At 46.7% G+C, this 22665-nt stretch overlaps 1 protein-coding gene across 1 annotated transcript in view; it reads left to right on the top strand.

Annotated features, from left to right (window-relative positions):
* LOC136610313 (uncharacterized) overlaps positions 1–22665 on the top strand; it is a 153278-nt gene that overhangs the window by 41369 nt on the left and 89244 nt on the right. The window lies entirely within an intron of this gene.

The following is a 22665-nucleotide window of genomic DNA, read 5'->3' as shown; positions in this document are numbered from 1 at the left end:
TCCTGCCTGGGAAAAATCACTGCTCTGCTGCACTTCATATAACTGCATTTCTGTGGAACAGATTTCTTATCTGATTGAATATAGTCAGTGGGCCTTCCCTTTAAAAAAAAAAGGGAAAAATTCTATTTGTCCTGCAGGCTTGCGCCAATTTATTTCCTGCCTGGGAAAAAATCACCGCTCTGCTGCACTTCATATAACTGCATTTCTGTGGAACAGATTTCTTATCTGATTGAATATAGTCAGTGGGCCTTCCCTTTAAAAAAAAGGGAAAAATTCTATTTGTCCTGCAAGCTTGCGCCAATTTATTTCCTGCCTGGGAAAAATCACCGCTCTGCTGCACTACATATAACTGCATTTCTGTGGAACAGATTTCTTATCTGATTGAATATAGTCAGTGGGCCTTCCCTTTAAAAAAAAAGGGAAAAATTCTATTTGGCCTGTCTCTGTCAGTCCTCAGCATTCTGGGTACGTGTGTGGTGGGTGGAGATAGTAAAAAAATCATACGCAGCCAGCTACGTTTAACAGCAGTCTTGCGCCAATTTATTTCCTGCCTAGGAAAAATCACCGCTCTGCTGCACTTCATATAACTGCATTTCTGTGGAACAGATTTCTTATCTGATTGAATATAGTCAGTGGGCCTTCCCTTTAAAAAAAAAAGGGAAAAATTCTATTTGTCCTGCAGGCTTGCGCCAATTTATTTTCTGCCTGGGAAATCACTGGTAATATAGCATGCTGAGGGGTAGGGGTAGGCCTAGAGGACGTGGACGTGGACGCGGGCGAGGACGCGGAGGCCCAAGTGAGGGTGTGGGCACAGGCCGAGCTCCTGATCCAGGTGTATCGCAGCCGACTGCTGCGCGATTAGGAGAGAGGCACGTTTCTGGCGTCCCCACATTCATCGCCCAATTAATGGGTCCACGCGGGAGACCTTTATTAGAAAATGAGCAGTGTGAGCAGGTCCTGTCGTGGATGGCAGAAAGTGCTTCGAGCAAGCTATCATCCACCCACAGTTCTGCGCCGTCCAGTGCTGCAAATCCGAATCCTCTGGCTGCTGCTCCTCCTTCCTCCCAGCCTCCTCACTCCACTACAATGACACATGCTCAGGAGCGGGAAGACTCCCAGGAACTGTTCTCGGGCCCCTGCTCAGATTGGGCAGCAGTGGTTCCTCTCCCACCAGAGGAGTTTATCGTCACTGATGCCCAACCATTCGAAAGTTCCCGGGGTCCGGGGATGAGGCTGGGGACTTCCGGTAACTGTCTCAAGACCTTTCAGTGGGTGGGGAGGACGATGACGATGAGACACAGTTGTCTTGCAGTGAGGTAGTAGTAAGGGCAGTAAGTGCGATGGAGGAGCACACAGAGGATTCGGAGGAAGAGCAGCAGGACGATGAGGTGACTGACCCCACCTGGTGAGCAACGCCTACTCAGGACAGGTCTTCAGAGGGGGAGGCAAGGGCAGCAGCAGGGCAGCTTGCAAGAGGCAGTGCGGTGTCCAGGGGTAGAGGCAGGGCCAGACCGAATAATCCACCAAGTGTTTCCCAAAGCGCACCCTTGTGCCATGCCACCCTGCAGAGGCCGAGGTGCTCTAAGGTCTGGCAGTTTTTCACAGAGACGCCTGACGACCGACGAACAGTGGTGTGCAACCTTTGTCGCGCCAAGATCAGCCGGGGAGCCACCACCAACAGACTCACCACCACCAGCATGCGCAGACATATGATGGCCAAGCACCCCACAAGGTGGGACGAAGGCCGTTCACCGCCTCCGGTTTGCACCGCTGCCTCTCCCCCTGTGCCCCAACCTGCCACTGAGATCCAACCCCCCTCTCAGGACACAGGCACTACCGTCTCCTGGCCTGCACCCACACCCTCACCTCCGGTGTCCTCGGCCCCTTCCAGCAATGTCTCGCACCGCACCGTCCAGCCGTCGCTAGCGCAAGTCTTTGAGCGGAAGCGCAAGTATGCCGCCACGCACCCGCACGCTCAAGCGTTATCCGTCCACATAGCGAAATTTATCAGCCTTGAGATGCTGCCGTATAGGGTTGTGGAAACGGAGTCCTTCAAAAGTATGATGGCGGCGGCGGCCCCGCGCTACTCAGTTCCCAGTCGCCACTACTTTTCCCGATGTGCCATCCCAGCCCAGCACGACCACGTCTCCCGCAACATTGTACGCGCCCTCACCAATGCGGTTAGTGGCAAGGTCCACTTAACAACGGACACGTGGACAAGCACAGGCGGGCAGGGCCACTATATCTCCCTGACGGCACATTGGGTGAATTTAGTGGAGGCTGGAACAGAGTCAGAGCCTGGGACCGCTCACGTCCTACCCACCCCCAGAATTGCGGGCCCCAGCTCGGTGGTGGTATGTTCGGCGGTGTATGCTTCCTCCACTAAAGCACCCTCCTCCTCAACCTCTGTCTCACAATCTAGATGTGTCAGCAGCAGCAGGACGTCGCCAGCAGTCGGTGTCGCGCGGCATGGCAGCACAGCGGTGGGCAAGCGTCAGCAGGCCGTGCTGAAACTACTCAGCTTAGGAGAGAAGAGGCACACGGCCCACGAACTGCTGCGGGGTCTGACAGAGCAGACCGACCGTTGGCTTGCGCCGCTGAGCCTCCAACCCCGGTCGGGCATGGTCGTGTGTGACAACGGCCGTAACCTGGTGGTGGCTCTTCAGCTCGGCAGCCTCACGCACGTGCCATGCCTGGCCCACGTCTTTAATTTGGTGGTTCAGCGCTTTCTGAAAAGCTACCCACGCTTGTCAGACCTGCTCGGAAAGGTGCGCCGGCTCTGTGCACATTTCCGCAAGTCCCACACGGACGCTGCCACCCTGCGCACCCTGCAACATCGGTTTAATCTGCCAGTGCACCGACTGCTGTGCGACGTGCCCACACGGTGGAACTCTACGCTCCACATGTTGGCCAGGCTCTATGAGCAGCGTAGAGCTATAATGGAATACCAACTCCAACATGGGCGGCGCAGTGGGAGTCAGCCTCCTCAATTATTTTCAGAAGAGTGGGCCTGGTTGGCAGACATCTGCCAGGTCCTTGGAAAGTTTGAGGAGTCTACCCAGGTGGTGAGCGGCGATGCTGCAATCATTAGCGTCACCATTCCTCTGCTATGCCTCTTGAGAAGTTCCCTGCAAAGCATAAAGGCAAATGCTTTGCGCTCGGAAACGGAGGCGGTGGAAGACAGTATGTCGCTGGATAGTCAGAGCACCCTCCTGTCTATATCTCAGCGCGTTGAGGAGGAGGAGGAGGAGCATGAGGAGGATGAGGAGGAGGGGGAAGAGACAGCTTGGCCCACTGCTGACGGTACCCATGCTGCTTGCCTGTCATCCTTTCAGCGTGTATGGCCTGAGGAGGAGGAGGCGGGGGAGGAGGAGGAGGATCCTGAAAGTGATCTTCCTAGTGAAGACAGCCATGTGTTGCGTACAGGTACCCTGGCACACATGGCTGACTTCATGTTAGGATGCCTTTCTCGTGACCCTCGTGTTGCACGCATTCTGGCCACTACGGATTACTGGGTGTACACACTGCTTGACCCACGGTATAAGGAGAACCTTTCCACTCTCATTCCCGAAGAGGAAAGGGGTTCGAGAGTGTTGCTATACCACAGGACCCTGGCGGACAAGCTGATGGTAAAATTCCCCTCCGACAGCGCTAGTGGCAGAAGGCGCAGTTCCGAGGGCCAGGTAGCAGGGGAGGTGCGGAGATCCAGCAGCATGTTCAGCACAGGCAGTGCACCAGTCTTAAAGGGCCTGGACAGCTTTATGGCTCCCCACCAAGACTGTGTCACCGCTCCCCAGTCAAGGCTGAGTCGGCGGGAGCACTGTAAAAGGATGGTGAGGGAGTACATAGCCGATCGCACGACCATTCTCCGTGACGCCTCTGCCCCCTACAACTACTGGGTGACGAAGATGGACACGTGGCCTGAACTCGCGCTGTATGCCCTGGAGGTGCTTGCTTGTCCTGCGGCTAGCGTCTTGTCAGAGAGGGTGTTTAGTACGGCTGGGGGAATCATCACAGATAAGCGTACACGCCTGTCAACCGACAGTGCCGACAGGCTTACACTCATCAAGATGAACAAAGCCTGGATTTCCCCAGACTTCTCTTCTCCACCAGCGGACAGCAGTGATACCTAAGCAATAGGTAGGCTGCACCCGCGGATGAAAGCATCGTTCTGTATCACCATCCAAAACGGTGACATTTCTGCTTCATCAATCTGTGTATAATATTCCTCCTCCTCCTCCTGAAGCCTCACGTAATCACGCCGAACGGGCAATTTTTCTTTGGGCCACAAGGCTCACTCATATAATTTTTCCAAACAATTTTTATACGTTTCAATGCTCTTACAAGCGATGAAACTTTAACTTGAACCAATTTTTCGTTAAACTGGGCTGCCTCCAGGCCTAGTTACCACTTAAGCCACATTAACCAAAGCGATTAATGGGTTTCACCTGCCATCTTGGTTGGGCATGGCCAATTTTTTCTGAGGTACATTAGTACTGTTGCTACACCAATTTTTTTGGGCCCCCCTCACCTACAGTGTAATCATTGTAATTTCTATGTTCTTCGCCTGCACTCATGGTACAGAAAGGTGTGTGGGGTTGGCCTACACTTTTGCTACATAAATGTAACTGGGGCCTTGTCTATACTGCAGCTACTGAAATGTGAAAGAGACTGTTATCTCCCTAAACTGCTGCAATGGGAATTGTTACTGGGGCTTGTCTTGAGTGCTACTATTACTGAAATGGAACTAAGACTGCGCTCCTCCTATACTGCTGCTTCGGAATTGTTACTGGGGCCTGTCTTGAGTGCTACTATTACTGAAATGGAACTAAGACTGCGCTCCCCCTATACTGCTGCTAGTGATATGTTAGTGGGGCCTGTCCCTAATACTACCGCTGAAATGTGAATAATTCTGGGCTCTGCCTATACCGCAGCTAAAGGTATGTCACTGGGGTGTGGAAACAGAGGCTTCACAAAGACATGATGGCGGCGAGGCCATTTCCCACCAACGCTGTTACTGTTAAGGTGCATATAACCACGGACACGTGGAGAGGACACATAGTGCCTCAAAAACATCCCCCTCCTCCTCCAACAATGAAAACATTCTTGGCAAATACCTTTGCATTGGTCCGTCTGGTGGCAGTCCAAGAATTTCACCTTTAACGACACTACAAGAGAGCACCGCCACCATCCCCCCGCCACGGCCCACTTAATCATGGCCACATTCCGAAAACCAACGACATAAAACCGCGCTACTAGGTCCGCAGTCACCACCACATTACCACCAACGAGGTTACTGTTAAGGTACATATTACCAGTCTGACTGGGGCATGCAGTGTGGGCCAAAGCCCACCTGTATTGTATCTGACGTTAGCTCTGCTGAGTAGGGCAATGCAATGGGATATTTTTATGTACCGCCGGTGGGTTCCAGGGAGCCACCCATGCTGTGGGTCCACAGGGAGTTGTAACTGCATGTGTCCACTTCTAAAGAACCCCAGTCTGACTGGGGCATGCAGTGTGGGCCGAAGCCCACCTGCATTAAGCACGACATTACTACCTCAGCTGTGTTGGGCAATGCAATGGGATATATTAATGTACCGCCGGTGGCTTCCTGGCACCCACCCATGCTGTGGGTCCACAGGGAGTTGTAACTGCATGTGTCCACTTCTAAAGAACCCCAGTCTGACTGGGGCATGCAGTGTGGGCCGAAGCCCACCTGCATTAAGCACGACATTACTACCTCAGCTGTGTTGGGCAATGCAATGGGATATTTTTATGTACCGCCGGTGGGTTCCAGGGAGCCACCCATGCTGTAGGTGCAAACGGAATTCCCATTGCAGAGTTGTACCTGCCTGTGACTATTTATAAAAAACCGCGGTCTGACTGGGGCGTGCAGACACCTTGACAGAATGAATAGTGTGTGGCACATAGGTTCCCCATTGCTATGCCCACGTGTGCAGCTCCAGATGGAGGTGGCACAGGATTGGATTTCTCATTGCTTCTGTACAGCATTGTGGACTATCAGCCCGCCCCTTTTATGGGGGGGGGGTCGCTGCCTAGCCATGCCAACCCTCTGCAGTGTGTGCCTGCTTTTCCTGTGGCAGACGCACTTATAAATAGACATGAGGGTGGCGTGGCATGAGGGCAGCTGAAGGCTGGGCAGGGACAGTTTGGTGTGCGCTGTGGACACTGGGTCGTGGGGGGGGGGGTGGGGGATTTGGCAGCATGTAACCCAGGAGAAGTGGCAGCGGAGTGTCATGCAGGCAGTGATTGTGCTTTGTTGGAGGTAGTGTGGTGCTTAGCTAAGGTATGCCATGCTAATGAGGGCTTTTCAGAAGTAAAGGTTGTTGGGAGGGGGGGCACCCACTCTTGCCGGCATTGTGGCTTAATAGTGGGACCTGTGAACTTGAGATGCAGCCCAACATGTAGCCCCTCGCCTGCCCTATCCGTTGCTGTGTCGTTCCCATCACTTTCTTGAATTGCCCAGATTTTCACACATGAAAACCTTAGCGAGCATCGGCGAAATACAAAAATGCTCGGGTCACCCATTGACTTCAATGGGGTTCGTTACTCGAAACGAACCCTCGAGCATCGCGAAAAGTTCGTCTCGAGTAACGAGCACCCGAGCATTTTGGTGCTCGCTCATCTCTACTGCTGACACATCTTGAATGCGAGACAGAGGTTGCGTAGGAGGAGGAGGGTGGTTTAGTGGAGGAAGCATACACCGCCGCAGATACCACCATCGAGCTGGCGCCCGCAATTTTGGGTGTGGGTAGGACGTGAGCGGTCCCAGGCTCTGACTCTGTTCCAGCCTCCACTAAATTCACCCAATGTGCCGTCAGGGAGATATAGTGGCCCTGCCCACCTGTGCTTGTCCACGTGTTCGTTGTTAAGTGGACCTTGGCAGTAACCGAGTTGGTGAGGGCGCGTACAATGTTGCGGGAGACGTGGTCGTGCAGGGCTGGGACGGCACATTGGGAAAAGTAGTGGCGACTGGGAACTGAAAGCCTCCTTTGAAAGCCTCCGTTTCCACAACCCTATACGGCAGCATCTCCAGGCTGATAAATTTGGTTATGTGCACGTTTAACGCTTGAGAGTGCGGGTGCGTGGCGGCGTACTTGCGCTTGCGCTCCAACACTTACGCTAGCGACGGCTGGACGGTGCGCTGAGAGACATTGGTGGATGGGGCCGAGGACAGCAGAGGTGAGGGTGTGGGTGCAGGCCGGGAGACGGTAGTACATGTGTCCTAAGAGGGGGGTTGGATCTCAGTGGCAGGTTGGGGCACAGGGGGAGAGGCAGCGGTGCAAACCGGAGGCACTGAACGGCCTTCATCCCACCTTGTGGGGTGCTTGGCCATCATATGTCTGCGCATGCTGGTGGTGGTGAGGCTGGTGGTGGTGGCTCCCCGGCTGATCTTGGCGCGACAAAGGTTGCACACCACTGTTTGTCGGTCGTCTGCACTCTCAGTGAAAAACTGCCAGACCTTTGAGCACCTCGGCCTCTGCAGGGTGGCATGGCGCGAGGTGGATTATTCGGTCTGGCCCTGCCTCTACCCCTGGCCACCGCACTGCCTCTTCCAACCTGCTCTGCTGCTGCCCTTGCCTCCCCCTCTGAAGACCTGTCCTCAGTAGGCGTAGCAAACCAGGTGGGGTCAGTCACCTCATCGTCCTGCTGCTCTTCCTCCGAATCCTCTGTGCGCTCCTCCCTTGGACTTACTCCAATTACTACTACCTGAGTGATAGACAACTGTGTCTCATCGTCATCGTCCTCCTCACCAACTGAAAGCTCTTGAGACAGTTGCCGGAAGTCCCTAGCCTCATCCCCCAGACCCCGGAACTTTCCAAAGGTTGGGCATCGGTCACGACAAACTCCTCCAGTGGGAGAGGATTCGGAACCATTGCTGCCCATTCTGGGCAGGGGCCCGAGAACAGTTCATGGGAGTCGGCCTGCTCTTCAGAATGTGTCATTGTAACGGAGTGAGGAGGCTGGGAGGACGGAGGAGCAGCAGCCAGAGGATTCAGAGTTGCAGCAGTGGATGGCGCAGAACTCTGGGTGGTTGATAGATTGCTGGATGCACTTTCTGCCACCCACGACAGGACCTGCTCACACTGCTCATTTTCTAATAAAGGTCTACCGCGTGGACCAATTAATTGTGAGATGAATGTGTGGACGCCAGAAACGTGCCTCTCTCCTAATCCCGCAGCAGTCGGCTGCGATACACCTGGATCAGGAGCTCGGCCTGTGCCCACACCCTGACTTGGGCCTCCGCGTCCTCGCCCGCGTCCACGTCCTCTAGGCCTACCCCTACCCCTCAACATGGTGTATTACCAGTAGTGCAGAAACAGAAAGCTGTAATTAAATGTGCCGCTTATTGGCCTGTGGTTGGAGGCTGACTTCGCTTACGGAACGCACAGCAGAGCCAGGAAAGAATTTTGCGCAAGCCTGCTGTAACACTTAGCTGGCTGCGTATTAATTAGGACTACTACCCCCAGCAGAGACGCAGTACACCCAGGACGGTCACAGGCAGCCCAAATAGAATGTTTTTTCCCAATTTTTTTTGGAAAAGCCCACTGCCTATATACACAGTATATCTCTTTCACTGTCCCTGCCTCACCACTACTGGCCCTGGACTATGTAAAATTACTGCAGACTGTTTCCCTCTGGACAGGATGACAGCAGTGATGTGACGAGCAACGCAGAGCCAGGAAAGAATTTTGCGCAAGTCTGCTGTAACACTTAGCTGGCTGCGTAATAATTAGGACTACTACCCCCAGCAGAGACGCAGTACACTCAGGACGGTCACAGGCAGCCCAAATAGAATCTTTTTTCCCAAATCTTTTTGGAAAAGCCCACTGCCTATATACACAGTATATCTCTTTCACTGTCCCTGCCTCACCACTACTGGCCCTGGACTATGTAAAATTACTGCAGACTGTTTCACTCTTGGCAGGATGACAGCGGTGATGTGTAAGGCACAGCAGAGCCAGGAAAGAATGTTGCGCAAACCTGCTGTAACACTTAGCTGGCTGCGTATTAATTAGGACTGCTACCCCCAGCAGAGACGCAGTACACTCAGGACGGTCACAGGCAGCCCAAATAGAATGTTTTTTCCCAATTTTTTTTGGAAAAGCCCACTGCCTATATACACAGTATATCTCTTTCACTGTCCCTGCCTCACCACTACTGGCCCTGGACTATGTAAAATTACTGCAGACTGAGGACGCAATGCTCCGCACGGCTGATATACAAAAAAAAAGCCTAAAATAACTCCTAACACTCTCCCTATAGCAGCTCCACCATCAGCAGCACTTTCCCTGAGCTATGTCAGAATGCATCTGTGGCGAGCCGCGGGAGGGGCCGATTTATATACTCGGGTGACACCTGATCTCGCCAGAAACTCACTGCAGGGGGGTGGTATAGGGCTTGAACGTCGAAGGGGGAAGTTTTAATGCCTTCCCTGTCTTTCTATTGGCCAGAAAAGCGCGCTAACGTCTCAGAGATGAAAGTGAAAGTAACTCGAACATCGCGTGGTGCTCGCCTTTAGTAACCAGCATCTCGTACACGCTAATACTCGAACGAGTATCAAGCTCGGACTAGTACGTTTGCTCATCTCTACCCAGTAACATTTCATTTGCAGCAGTATAGACAGACCCCAGTAACATTTCAGTAGTAACAGTATAGACAGACCCCTAAACATTTCCATTGTAGCAGTATAGGCATAGCCCAGTATTAGTAACATTTCATTTGCAGCAGTATACACAGACCCCAGTAACATTTCTGCAGTAACAGTACAGACAGACCCCAGTAACATTACATTTGCTGCAGTATGACAGACCCCAGTAACATATCAGTAGCAACAGTATAGACAGACCCCAGTAACATTTCACTTGCAGCAGTCTAGGCAGAACCCAGTAACATTTCAGTAGCAGCAGTGTAGGCAGAGCCCAGTAACATTTCGGTAGTAACAGTATAGACAGACCCCAGTAACATTTTATTTGCAGCAGTATAGACAGACCCTGTAACATTTCATTTGCAGCAGTATTGACAGACCACAGTAACATTTCGCTTGTAGCAGTATAGACAGACCCCAGTAACATTTTATTTGCATCAGTATAGACAAATCTAGTAATATTTCATTTGCAGCAGTATACACAGACCCAAGTAACATTTCAGTAGCAACAGCATGGACAGACCCCAGTAACATTTCAGTTGCAGCAGTATAGACTGACCCTAGTAACATTTCATTTGCAGCAGTATCCACAGACCCCAATAACATTTTATTTGCAACAGTATAGACAGACCCCAGTAACATTTCAGTTGCAGCAGTATAGACTGACCCCAGTAACATTTCATTTACAGCAGTCTAGGCAGAGCCAAGTAACATTTCAGTAGCAGCAGTGTATGCAAAGCCCAGTAACATTTCGGTAGTATCAGTAGAGACAGACCCCAGTAACATTTCATTTACAGCAGTATAGACAGACCCCAGTAACATTTTATAGACAGACCCCAGTAACATTTCAGTAGTAACAGTATAGACAGACCCCTAAACATTTCCGTTGTAGCAGTATAGGCATAGCCCAGTATTAGTAACATTTCATTTGCAGCAGTATACACAGACCCCAGTAACATTTCTGCAGTAACAGTATAGACAGACCCCAGTAACATTACATTTGCTGCAGTATGACAGACCCCAGTAACATTTCAGTAGCAACAGTATAGACAGACCCCAGTAACATTACAGTTGCAGCAGACTAGGCAGAGCCCCGTAACATTTCAGTAGCAGCAGTGTAGGCAGAGCCCAGTAACATTTCGGTAGTAACAGTATAGACAGACCCCAGTAACATTTTATTTGCAGCAGTATCCACAGACCCTGTAACATTTCATTTGCAGCAGTATTGACAGACCACAGTAACATTTCGGTAGTAACAGTATAGACTGACCCCAGTAACATTTTATTTGCAGCAGTATACACAGACCCCAGTAACATTTCTGCAGTAACAGTATAGACAGACCCCAGTAACATTACATTTGCTGCAGTATGACAGACCCCAGTAACATATCAGTAGCAACAGTATAGACAGACCCCAGTAACATGTAAGTTGCAGCAGTCTAGGCAGAGCCCACTAACATTTCAGTAGCAGCAGTGTAGGCAGAGCCCAGTAACATTTCGGTAGTAACAGTATAGACAGACCCCACTAACATTTTATTTGCAGCAGTATGGACAGACCCAAGTAACATTTGAGTAGCCACAGCATAGACAGACCCCAGTAACATTTCAGTTGCAGCACTATAGACTGACCCTAGTAACATTTCATTTGCAGCAGTATCCACAGACCCCAGTAACATTTTATTTGCAACAGTACAGACAGACCCCAGTAACATTTCAGTTGCAGCAGTATAGACTGACCCCAGTAACATTTCATTTACAGCAGTCTAGGCAGAGCCAAGTCACATTTCGGTAGTAACAGTATAGACAGACCCCAGTAACATTTTATTTGCAGCACTATCCACAGACCCTGTAACATTTCATTTGCAGCAGTATTGACAGACCACAGTAACATTTCGGTAGTAACAGTATAGACAGACCCCAGTAACATTTTATTTGCAGCAGTATAGACAGATCCAGTAACATTTCATTTGCAGCAGTATACACAGACCCCAGTAACATTTCAGTAGCAACAGCATTGACAGACCCCAGTAACATTTCAGTTGCAGCAGTATAGACTGACCCCAGTAACATTTCATTTGCAGCAGTATCCACAGACCCCAGTAACATTTCAGTAGTAACAGTATAGACAGACCCCTAAACATTTCCGTTGTAGCAGTATAGGCATAGCCCAGTATTAGTAACATTTCATTTGCAGCAGTATACACAGACCCCAGTAACATTTCTGCAGTAACAGTATAGACAGACCCCAGTAACATTACATTTGCAGCAGTATGACAGACCCCAGTAACATTTCAGTAGCAACAGTATAGACAGACCCCAGTAACATTTCAGTTGCAGCAGACTAGGCAGAGCCCCGTAACATTTCAGTAGCAGCAGTGTAGGCAGACCACAGTAACATTTCGGTAGTAACAGTATAGACAGACCCCAGTAACATTTTATTTGCAGCAGTATAGACAGATCCAGTAACATTTCATTTGCAGCAGTATACACAGACCCCAGTAACATTTCAGTAGCAACAGCATTGACAGACCCCAGTAACATTTCAGTTGCAGCAGTATAGACTGACCCCAGTAACATTTCATTTGCAGCAGTATCCACAGACCCCAGTAACATTTCAGTAGCAACAGCATAGACAGACCCCAGTAACATTTCAGTTGCAGCAGTATAGACTGACCCCAGTAACATTTCATTTACAGCAGTCTAGGCAGAGCCAAGTAACATTTCAGTAGCAGCAGTGTATGCAAAGCCCAGTAACATTTCGGTAGTATCAGTAGAGACAGACCCCAGTAACATTTCATTTACAGCAGTATAGACAGACCCCAGTAACATTTTATAGACAGACCCCAGTAACATTTCAGTAGTAACAGTATAGACAGACCCCTAAACATTTCCGTTGTAGCAGTATAGGCATAGCCCAGTATTAGTAACATTTCATTTGCAGCAGTATACACAGACCCCAGTAACATTTCTGCAGTAACAGTATAGACAGACCCCAGTAACATTACATTTGCTGCAGTATGACAGACCCCAGTAACATTTCAGTAGCAACAGTATAGACAGACCCCAGTAACATTACAGTTGCAGCAGACTAGGCAAAGCCCCGTAACATTTCAGTAGCAGCAGTGTAGGCAGAGCCCAGTAACATTTCGGTAGTAACAGTATAGACAGACCCCAGTAACATTTTATTTGCAGCAGTATCCACAGACCCTGTAACATTTCATTTGCAGCAGTATTGACAGACCACAGTAACATTTCGGTAGTAACAGTATAGACTGACCCCAGTAACATTTTATTTGCAGCAGTATACACAGACCCCAGTAACATTTCTGCAGTAACAGTATAGACAGACCCCAGTAACATTACATTTGCTGCAGTATGACAGACCCCAGTAACATATCAGTAGCAACAGTATAGACAGACCCCAGTAACATGTCAGTTGCAGCAGTCTAGGCAGAGCCCACTAACATTTCAGTAGCAGCAGTGTAGGCAGAGCCCAGTAACATTTCGGTAGTAACAGTATAGACAGACCCCAGTAACATTTCAGTTGCAGCAGTATAGACTGACCCCAGTAACATTTCATTTACAGCAGTCTAGGCAGAGCCAAGTAACATTTCAGTAGCAGCAGTGTATGCAGAGCCCAGTAACATTTTGGTAGTAACAGTAGAGACAGACCCCAGTAACATTTCATTTACAGCAGTATAGACAGACCCCAGTAACATTTTATTTGCAGCAGTATAGACAGACCCCAGTAACATTTGAGTAGTAACAGTATAGACAGACCCCTTAAACATTTCCGTTGCAGCAGTATAGGCATAGCCCAGTATTAGTAACATTTCATTTGCAGCAGTATGCACAGACCCCAGTAACATTTCATTTAGAGCAGTCTAGGCAGAGCCCAGTAACATTTCAGTAGCAGCAGTGTAGGCAGAGCCAAGTAACATTTCGGTAGAAACAGTATAGACAGACCCCAGTAATATTTCATTTACAGCAGCATACACAAAACCCAGTAACATTTCAGTAGTAGTAACAGTATAGACAGACCACTTAAACATTTCCGCAGCAGCAGTATAGGCATAGCCCAGTATTAGTAACATTTCATTTGCAGCAGTATACACAGACCCCAGTAACATTTCTGCAGTAACAGTATAGACAGACCCCAGTAACATTACATTAGCTGCAGTATGACAGACCCCAGTAACATTTCAGTAGCAACAGTATAGACAGACCCCAGTAACATTTCAGTTGCAGCAGACTAGGCAGAGCCCCGTAACATTTCAGTAGCAGCAGTGTAGGCAGAGCCCAGTAACATTTCGGTAGTAACAGTATAGACAGACCCCAGTAACATTTTATTTGCAGCAGTATAGACAGACCCTGTAACATTTCATTTGCAGCAGTATTGACAGACCACAGTAACATTTCGGTAGTAACAGTATAGACAGACCCCAGTAACATTTTATTTGCAGCAGTATAGACAGATCCAGTAACATTTCATTTGCAGCAGTATACACAGACCCCAGTAACATTTCAGTAGCAACAGCATTGACAGACCCCAGTAACATTTCAGTTGCAGCAGTATAGACTGACCCCAGTAACATTTCATTTGCAGCAGTATCCACAGACCCCAGTAACATTTCAGTAGCAACAGTATAGACAGACCCCAGTAACATTTCAGTTGCAGCAGTATAGACTGACCCCAGTAACATTTAATTTACAGCAGTCTAGGCAGAGCCAAGTAACATTTTAGTAGCAGCAGTGTATGCAGAGCCCAGTAACATTTCGGTAGTAACAGTAGAGACAGACCCCAGTAACATTTCATTTGCAGCAGTATAGACAGACCCCAGTAACATTTTATTTGCAGCAGTATAGACAGACCCCAGTAACATTTGAGTAGTAACAGTATAGACAGACCCCTTAAACATTTCCGTTGCAGCAGTATAGGCATAGCCCAGTATTAGTAACATTTCATTTGCAGCAGTATGCACAGACCTCAGTAACATTTCATTTAGAGCAGTCTAGGCAGAGCCCAGTAACATTTCAGTAGCAGCAGTGTAGGCAGAGCCAAGTAACATTTCGGTAGAAACAGTATAGACAGACCCCAGTAATATTTCATTTACAGCAGCATACACAAAACCCAGTAACATTTCAGTAGTAGTAACAGTATAGACAGACCACTTAAACATTTCCGCAGCAGCAGTATAGGCATAGCCCAGTATTAGTAACATTTCATTTGCAGCAGTATACACAGACCCCAGTAACATTTCTGCAGTAACAGTATAGACAGACCCCAGTAACATTACATTTGCTGCAGTATGACAGCCCCAGTAACATTTCAGTAGCAACAGTATAGACAGACCCCAGTAACATTTCAGTTGCAGCAGACTAGTCAGAGCCCCGTAACATTTCAGTAGCAGCAGTGTAGGCAGAGCCCAGTAACATTTCGGTAGTAACAGTATACACAGACCCCAGTAACATTTTATTTGCAGCAGTATAGACAGACCCTGTAACATTTCATTTGCAGCAGTATTGACAGACCACAGTAACATTTCGGTAGTAACAGTATAGACAGACCCCAGTAACATTTCATTTGCAGCAGTATACACAGACCCCAGTAACATTTCAGTAGCAACAGCATTGACAGACCCCAGTAACATTTCAGTTGCAGCAGTATAGACTGACCCCAGTAACATTTCATTTGCAGCAGTATCCACAGACCCCAGTAACATTTCAGTAGCAACAGTATAGACAGACCCCAGTAACATTTCAGTTGCAGCAGTATAGACTGACCCCAGTAACATTTCATTTACAGCAGTCTAGGCAGAGCCAAGTAACATTTCAGTAGCAGCAGTGTATGTAGAGCCCAGTAACATTTCGGTAGTAACAGTAGAGACAGACCCCAGTAACATTTCATTTACAGCAGTATAGACAGACCCCAGTAACATTTTATTTGCAGCAGTATAGACAGACCCCAGTAACATTTGAGTAGTAACAGTATAGACAGACCCCTTAAACATTTCCGTTGCAGCAGTATAGGCATAGCCCAGTATTAGTAACATTTCATTTGCAGCAGTATGCACAAACCCCAGTAACATTTCATTTAGAGCAGTCTAGGCAGAGCCCAGTAACATTTCAGTAGCAGCAGTGTAGGCAGAGCCAAGTAACATTTCGGTAGAAACAGTATAGACAGACCTCAGTAATATTTCATTTACAGCAGCATACACAAAACCCAGTAACATTTCAGTAGTAGTAACAGTATAGACAGACCACTTAAACATTTCCGCAGCAGCAGTATAGGCATAGCCCAGTATTGGTAACATTTCATTTGCAGCAGTATACATAGACCCTAGTAACATTTCATTTACAGCAGTATAGACAGACCCCAGTAACATTTTATTTGCAGCAGTATAGACAGACCCCAGTAATATTTGAGTAGTAACAGTATAGACAGACCCCTTAAACATTTCCGTTGCAGCAGTATAGGCATAGCCCAGTATTAGTAACATTTCCTTTGCAGCAGTATACACAGACCCCAGTAAGATTTGTGTAGTAACTGTATAGACAGACCCCAGTAACATTTCATTTGCTGCAGTATAGACAGACCCCAGTGACATTTCAGTAGTAGTAACAGTATAGACAGACCGCTTAAACATTTCCGTAGCAGTAGTATAGACATAGCCCAGTATTAGTAACATTTCATTTGCAGCAGTATACACAGACTTTAGTAACATTTCTGTACTAACAGTACAGACAGACCCTAGTAGCATTTCAGTTGCAGCAGTACAGACTGACCCCAGTAACATTTCATTTGCAACTGTGTACACAGACCCCAGTAACATTTCAGTAGCATCAGTCTAGGGAGAGCCCAGTAACATTTCAGTAGCAACAGTATAGACAGACCCCAGTAACATTTCATTTATAGCAGTCTAGGCTGAGCGCAGTAACATTTCAGTAGCAGCAGTGTTGGCAGAGCCCAGTAACATTTCGGTAGTAACATTATAGACAGACCCCAGTAACATTTCATTTACAGCAGCATAGACAAAACCCAGTAACATTTGAGTAGTAACAGTATAGACAGACCCCAGTAACATTTCAGTTGCAGCAGTATAGACTGACCCCAGTAAAATTTCATTTGCAGCAGTACACACAGACCCCAATAACATTTCAGTAGCAGCAGTGTAGGCAGAGCCCACTAACATTTAGGTAGTAACTGTATAGACAAAACCCAGTAACATTTCATTTACAGCAGTATAGACAGACCCCAGTAACATTTCATTTGCAGCAGTATAGACAGACCACAGTAACATTTCAGTAGTGACATTATAGACAGACCCCTTAAACATTTCAGTAGCAGCAGTATAGGCATAGCCCACTATTAGTAACATTTCATTTGCAGCAGTATACACAGATCCCAGTAACATTTCATTTGCAGCAGTATTGACAGACCCCAGTAACATTTTAGTCGCAGCAGTATAGACTGACCCCAGTAACATTTATTTTGCAGCAGTATCCACAGACCCCAGTAACATTTCAGTAGCAACAGTATAGACAGACCCCAGTAACATTTCAGTTGCAGCAGTATAGACTGACCCTAGTAACATTTCATTTGCAGCAGTATCCACAGACCCCAATAACATTTTATTTGCAACAGTATAGACAGACCCCAGTAACATTTCAGTTGCAGCAGTATAGACTGACCCCAGTAACATTTCATTTACAGCAGTCTAGGCAGAGCCAAGTAACATTTCAGTAGCAGCAGTGTATGCAAAGCCCAGTAACATTTCGGTAGTATCAGTAGAGACAGACCCCAGTAACATTTCATTTACAGCAGTATAGACAGACCCCAGTAACATTTTATAGACAGACCCCAGTAACATTTCAGTAGTAACAGTATAGACAGACCCCTAAACATTTCCGTTGTAGCAGTATAGGCATAGCCCAGTATTAGTAACATTTCATTTGCAGCAGTATACACAGACCCCAGTAACATTTCTGCAGTAACAGTATAGACAGACCCCAGTAACATTACATTTGCTGCAGTATGACAGACCCCAGTAACATTTCAGTAGCAACAGTATAGACAGACCCCAGTAACATTACAGTTGCAGCAGACTAGGCAAAGCCCCGTAACATTTCAGTAGCAGCAGTGTAGGCAGAGCCCAGTAACATTTCGGTAGTAACAGTATAGACAGACCCCAGTAACATTTTATTTGCAGCAGTATCCACAGACCCTGTAACATTTCATTTGCAGCAGTATTGACAGACCACAGTAACATTTCGGTAGTAACAGTATAGACTGACCCCAGTAACATTTTATTTGCAGCAGTATACACAGACCCCAGTAACATTTCTGCAGTAACAGTATAGACAGACCCCAGTAACATTACATTTGCTGCAGTATGACAGACCCCAGTAACATATCAGTAGCAACAGTATAGACAGACCCCAGTAACATGTCAGTTGCAGCAGTCTAGGCAGAGCCCACTAACATTTCAGTAGCAGCAGTGTAGGCAGAGCCCAGTAACATTTCGGTAGTAACAGTATAGACAGACCCCAGTAACATTTCAGTTGCAGCAGTATAGACTGACCCCAGTAACATTTCATTTACAGCAGTCTAGGCAGAGCCAAGTAACATTTCAGTAGCAGCAGTGTATGCAGAGCCCAGTAACATTTTGGTAGTAACAGTAGAGACAGACCCCAGTAACATTTCATTTACAGCAGTATAGACAGACCCCAGTAACATTTTATTTGCAGCAGTATAGACAGACCCCAGTAACATTTGAGTAGTAACAGTATAGACAGACCCCTTAAACATTTCCGTTGCAGCAGTATAGGCATAGCCCAGTATTAGTAACATTTCATTTGCAGCAGTATGCACAGACCCCAGTAACATTTCATTTAGAGCAGTCTAGGCAGAGCCCAGTAACATTTCAGTAGCAGCAGTGTAGGCAGAGCCAAGTAACATTTCGGTAGAAACAGTATAGACAGACCCCAGTAATATTTCATTTACAGCAGCATACACAAAACCCAGTAACATTTCAGTAGTAGTAACAGTATAGACAGACCACTTAAACATTTCCGCAGCAGCAGTATAGGCATAGCCCAGTATTAGTAACATTTCATTTGCAGCAGTATACACAGACCCCAGTAACATTTCTGCAGTAACAGTATAGACAGACCCCAGTAACATTACATTAGCTGCAGTATGACAGACCCCAGTAACATTTCAGTAGCAACAGTATAGACAGACCCCAGTAACATTTCAGTTGCAGCAGACTAGGCAGAGCCCCGTAACATTTCAGTAGCAGCAGTGTAGGCAGAGCCCAGTAACATTTCGGTAGTAACAGTATAGACAGACCCCAGTAACATTTTATTTGCAGCAGTATAGACAGACCCTGTAACATTTCATTTGCAGCAGTATTGACAGACCACAGTAACATTTCGGTAGTAACAGTATAGACAGACCCCAGTAACATTTTATTTGCAGCAGTATAGACAGATCCAGTAACATTTCATTTGCAGCAGTATACACAGACCCCAGTAACATTTCAGTAGCAACAGCATTGACAGACCCCAGTAACATTTCAGTTGCAGCAGTATAGACTGACCCCAGTAACATTTCATTTGCAGCAGTATCCACAGACCCCAGTAACATTTCAGTAGCAACAGTATAGACAGACCCCAGTAACATTTCAGTTGCAGCAGTATAGACTGACCCCAGTAACATTTCTGCAGTAACAGTATAGACAGACCCCAGTAACATTACATTTGCTGCAGTATGACAGCCCCAGTAACATTTCAGTAGCAACAGTATAGACAGACCCCAGTAACATTTCAGTTGCAGCAGACTAGTCAGAGCCCCGTAACATTTCAGTAGCAGCAGTGTAGGCAGAGCCCAGTAACATTTCGGTAGTAACAGTATACACAGACCCCAGTAACATTTTATTTGCAGCAGTATAGACAGACCCTGTAACATTTCATTTGCAGCAGTATTGACAGACCACAGTAACATTTCGGTAGTAACAGTATAGACAGACCCCAGTAACATTTCATTTGCAGCAGTATACACAGACCCCAGTAACATTTCAGTAGCAACAGCATTGACAGACCCCAGTAACATTTCAGTTGCAGCAGTATAGACTGACCCCAGTAACATTTCATTTGCAGCAGTATCCACAGACCCCAGTAACATTTCAGTAGCAACAGTATAGACAGACCCCAGTAACATTTCAGTTGCAGCAGTATAGACTGACCCCAGTAACATTTCATTTACAGCAGTCTAGGCAGAGCCAAGTAACATTTCAGTAGCAGCAGTGTATGTAGAGCCCAGTAACATTTCGGTAGTAACAGTAGAGACAGACCCCAGTAACATTTCATTTACAGCAGTATAGACAGACCCCAGTAACATTTTATTTGCAGCAGTATAGACAGACCCCAGTAACATTTGAGTAGTAACAGTATAGACAGACCCCTTAAACATTTCCGTTGCAGCAGTATAGGCATAGCCCAGTATTAGTAACATTTCATTTGCAGCAGTATGCACAAACCCCAGTAACATTTCATTTAGAGCAGTCTAGGCAGAGCCCAGTAACATTTCAGTAGCAGCAGTGTAGGCAGAGCCAAGTAACATTTCGGTAGAAACAGTATAGACAGACCTCAGTAATATTTCATTTACAGCAGCATACACAAAACCCAGTAACATTTCAGTAGTAGTAACAGTATAGACAGACCACTTAAACATTTCCGCAGCAGCAGTATAGGCATAGCCCAGTATTGGTAACATTTCATTTGCAGCAGTATACATAGACCCTAGTAACATTTCATTTACAGCAGTATAGACAGACCCCAGTAACATTTTATTTGCAGCAGTATAGACAGACCCCAGTAATATTTGAGTAGTAACAGTATAGACAGACCCCTTAAACATTTCCGTTGCAGCAGTATAGGCATAGCCCAGTATTAGTAACATTTCCTTTGCAGCAGTATACACAGACCCCAGTAAGATTTGTGTAGTAACTGTATAGACAGACCCCAGTGACATTTCAGTAGTAGTAACAGTATAGACAGACCGCTTAAACATTTCCGTAGCAGTAGTATAGACATAGCCCAGTATTAGTAACATTTCATTTGCAGCAGTATACACAGACTTTAGTAACATTTCTGTACTAACAGTACAGACAGACCCTAGTAGCATTTCAGTTGCAGCAGTACAGACTGACCCCAGTAACATTTCATTTGCAACTGTGTACACAGACCCCAGTAACATTTCAGTAGCATCAGTCTAGGGAGAGCCCAGTAACATTTCAGTAGCAACAGTATAGACAGACCCCAGTAACATTTCATTTATAGCAGTCTAGGCTGAGCGCAGTAACATTTCAGTAGCAGCAGTGTTGGCAGAGCCCAGTAACATTTCGGTAGTAACATTATAGACAGACCCCAGTAACATTTCATTTACAGCAGCATAGACAAAACCCAGTAACATTTGAGTAGTAACAGTATAGACAGACCCCAGTAACATTTCAGTTGCAGCAGTATAGACTGACCCCAGTAAAATTTCATTTGCAGCAGTACACACAGACCCCAATAACATTTCAGTAGCAGCAGTGTAGGCAGAGCCCACTAACATTTAGGTAGTAACTGTATAGACAAAACCCAGTAACATTTCATTTACAGCAGTATAGACAGACCCCAGTAACATTTCATTTGCAGCAGTATAGACAGACCACAGTAACATTTCAGTAGTGACATTATAGACAGACCCCTTAAACATTTCAGTAGCAGCAGTATAGGCATAGCCCACTATTAGTAACATTTCATTTGCAGCAGTATACACAGATCCCAGTAACATTTCATTTGCAGCAGTATTGACAGACCCCAGTAACATTTTAGTCGCAGCAGTATAGACTGACCCCAGTAACATTTATTTTGCAGCAGTATCCACAGACCCCAGTAACATTTCAGTAGCAACAGTATAGACAGACCCCAGTAACATTTCAGTTGCCGCAGTATAGACTGACCCCAGTAACATTTCTTTTGCAGCAGTATACACAGGCCCCAGTAACATTTCATTTGCAACAATATCCACAGACCCCAGTAACATTTCAGTAGCAACAGTATAGACAGACCCCAGTAACATTTCATTTACAGCAGTCTAGGCAGAGCCCAGTAACATTTCAGTAGCAGCAGTGTAGGCAGAGCCCATTAACATTTCGGTAGCAGCAGTGTTGGCAGAGCCCAGTCATATTTCGGTAGTAACATTATAGACAGACCCCAGTAACATTTCATTTACAGCAGTATAGACAAAACCCAGTAACATTTGAGTAGTAACAGTATAGACAGACCCCAGTAACATTTCAGTTGCAGCAGTATAGACTGACCCCAGTAAAATTTTATTTGCAGCAGTACACACAGACCCCAATAACATTTCAGTAGCAGCAGTGTAGGCAGAGCCTACTAACATTTAGGTAGTAACTGTATAGACAGACCCCAGAAACATTTCATTTACAGCAGTATAGACAGACCCCAGTAACATTTCATTTGCAGTAGTATAGACAGACCACAGTAACATTTCATTTGCAGCACTATTGACAGACCCCAGTAACGTTTCAGTAGTGACATTATAGACAGACCCCTTAAACATTTCAGTAGCAGCAGTATAGGCATAGCCCAGTATTGGTAACATTTCATTTGCAGCAGTATAGACAGACCCCAGTAACATTTCATTTGCAGCAGTATTGACAGACCCCAGTAACATTTCAGTAGTGACATTATAGACAGACCCCTTAAACATTTCCGTTGCAGCAGTATAGGCATAGTCCAGTATTAGTAACATTTCATTTGCAGCAGTATACACAGACCCCAGTAACATTTCTGCAGTAACAGTATAGACAGACCCCAGTAACATTTTATTTGCTACAGTATGACAGACCACAGTAACATTTCAGTAGTAGTAACAGTATAGACAGGCCCCTTTAACATTTCCATAGCAGCAGTATAGGCAT

Source organism: Eleutherodactylus coqui, chromosome 2, assembly GCF_035609145.1.
Source record: "Eleutherodactylus coqui strain aEleCoq1 chromosome 2, aEleCoq1.hap1, whole genome shotgun sequence".
Classification (NCBI taxonomy): domain Eukaryota; kingdom Metazoa; phylum Chordata; class Amphibia; order Anura; family Eleutherodactylidae; genus Eleutherodactylus; species Eleutherodactylus coqui.
Note: the sequence above shows the minus strand (reverse complement) of the source record. Positions and strands in the feature narration are given on the sequence as shown.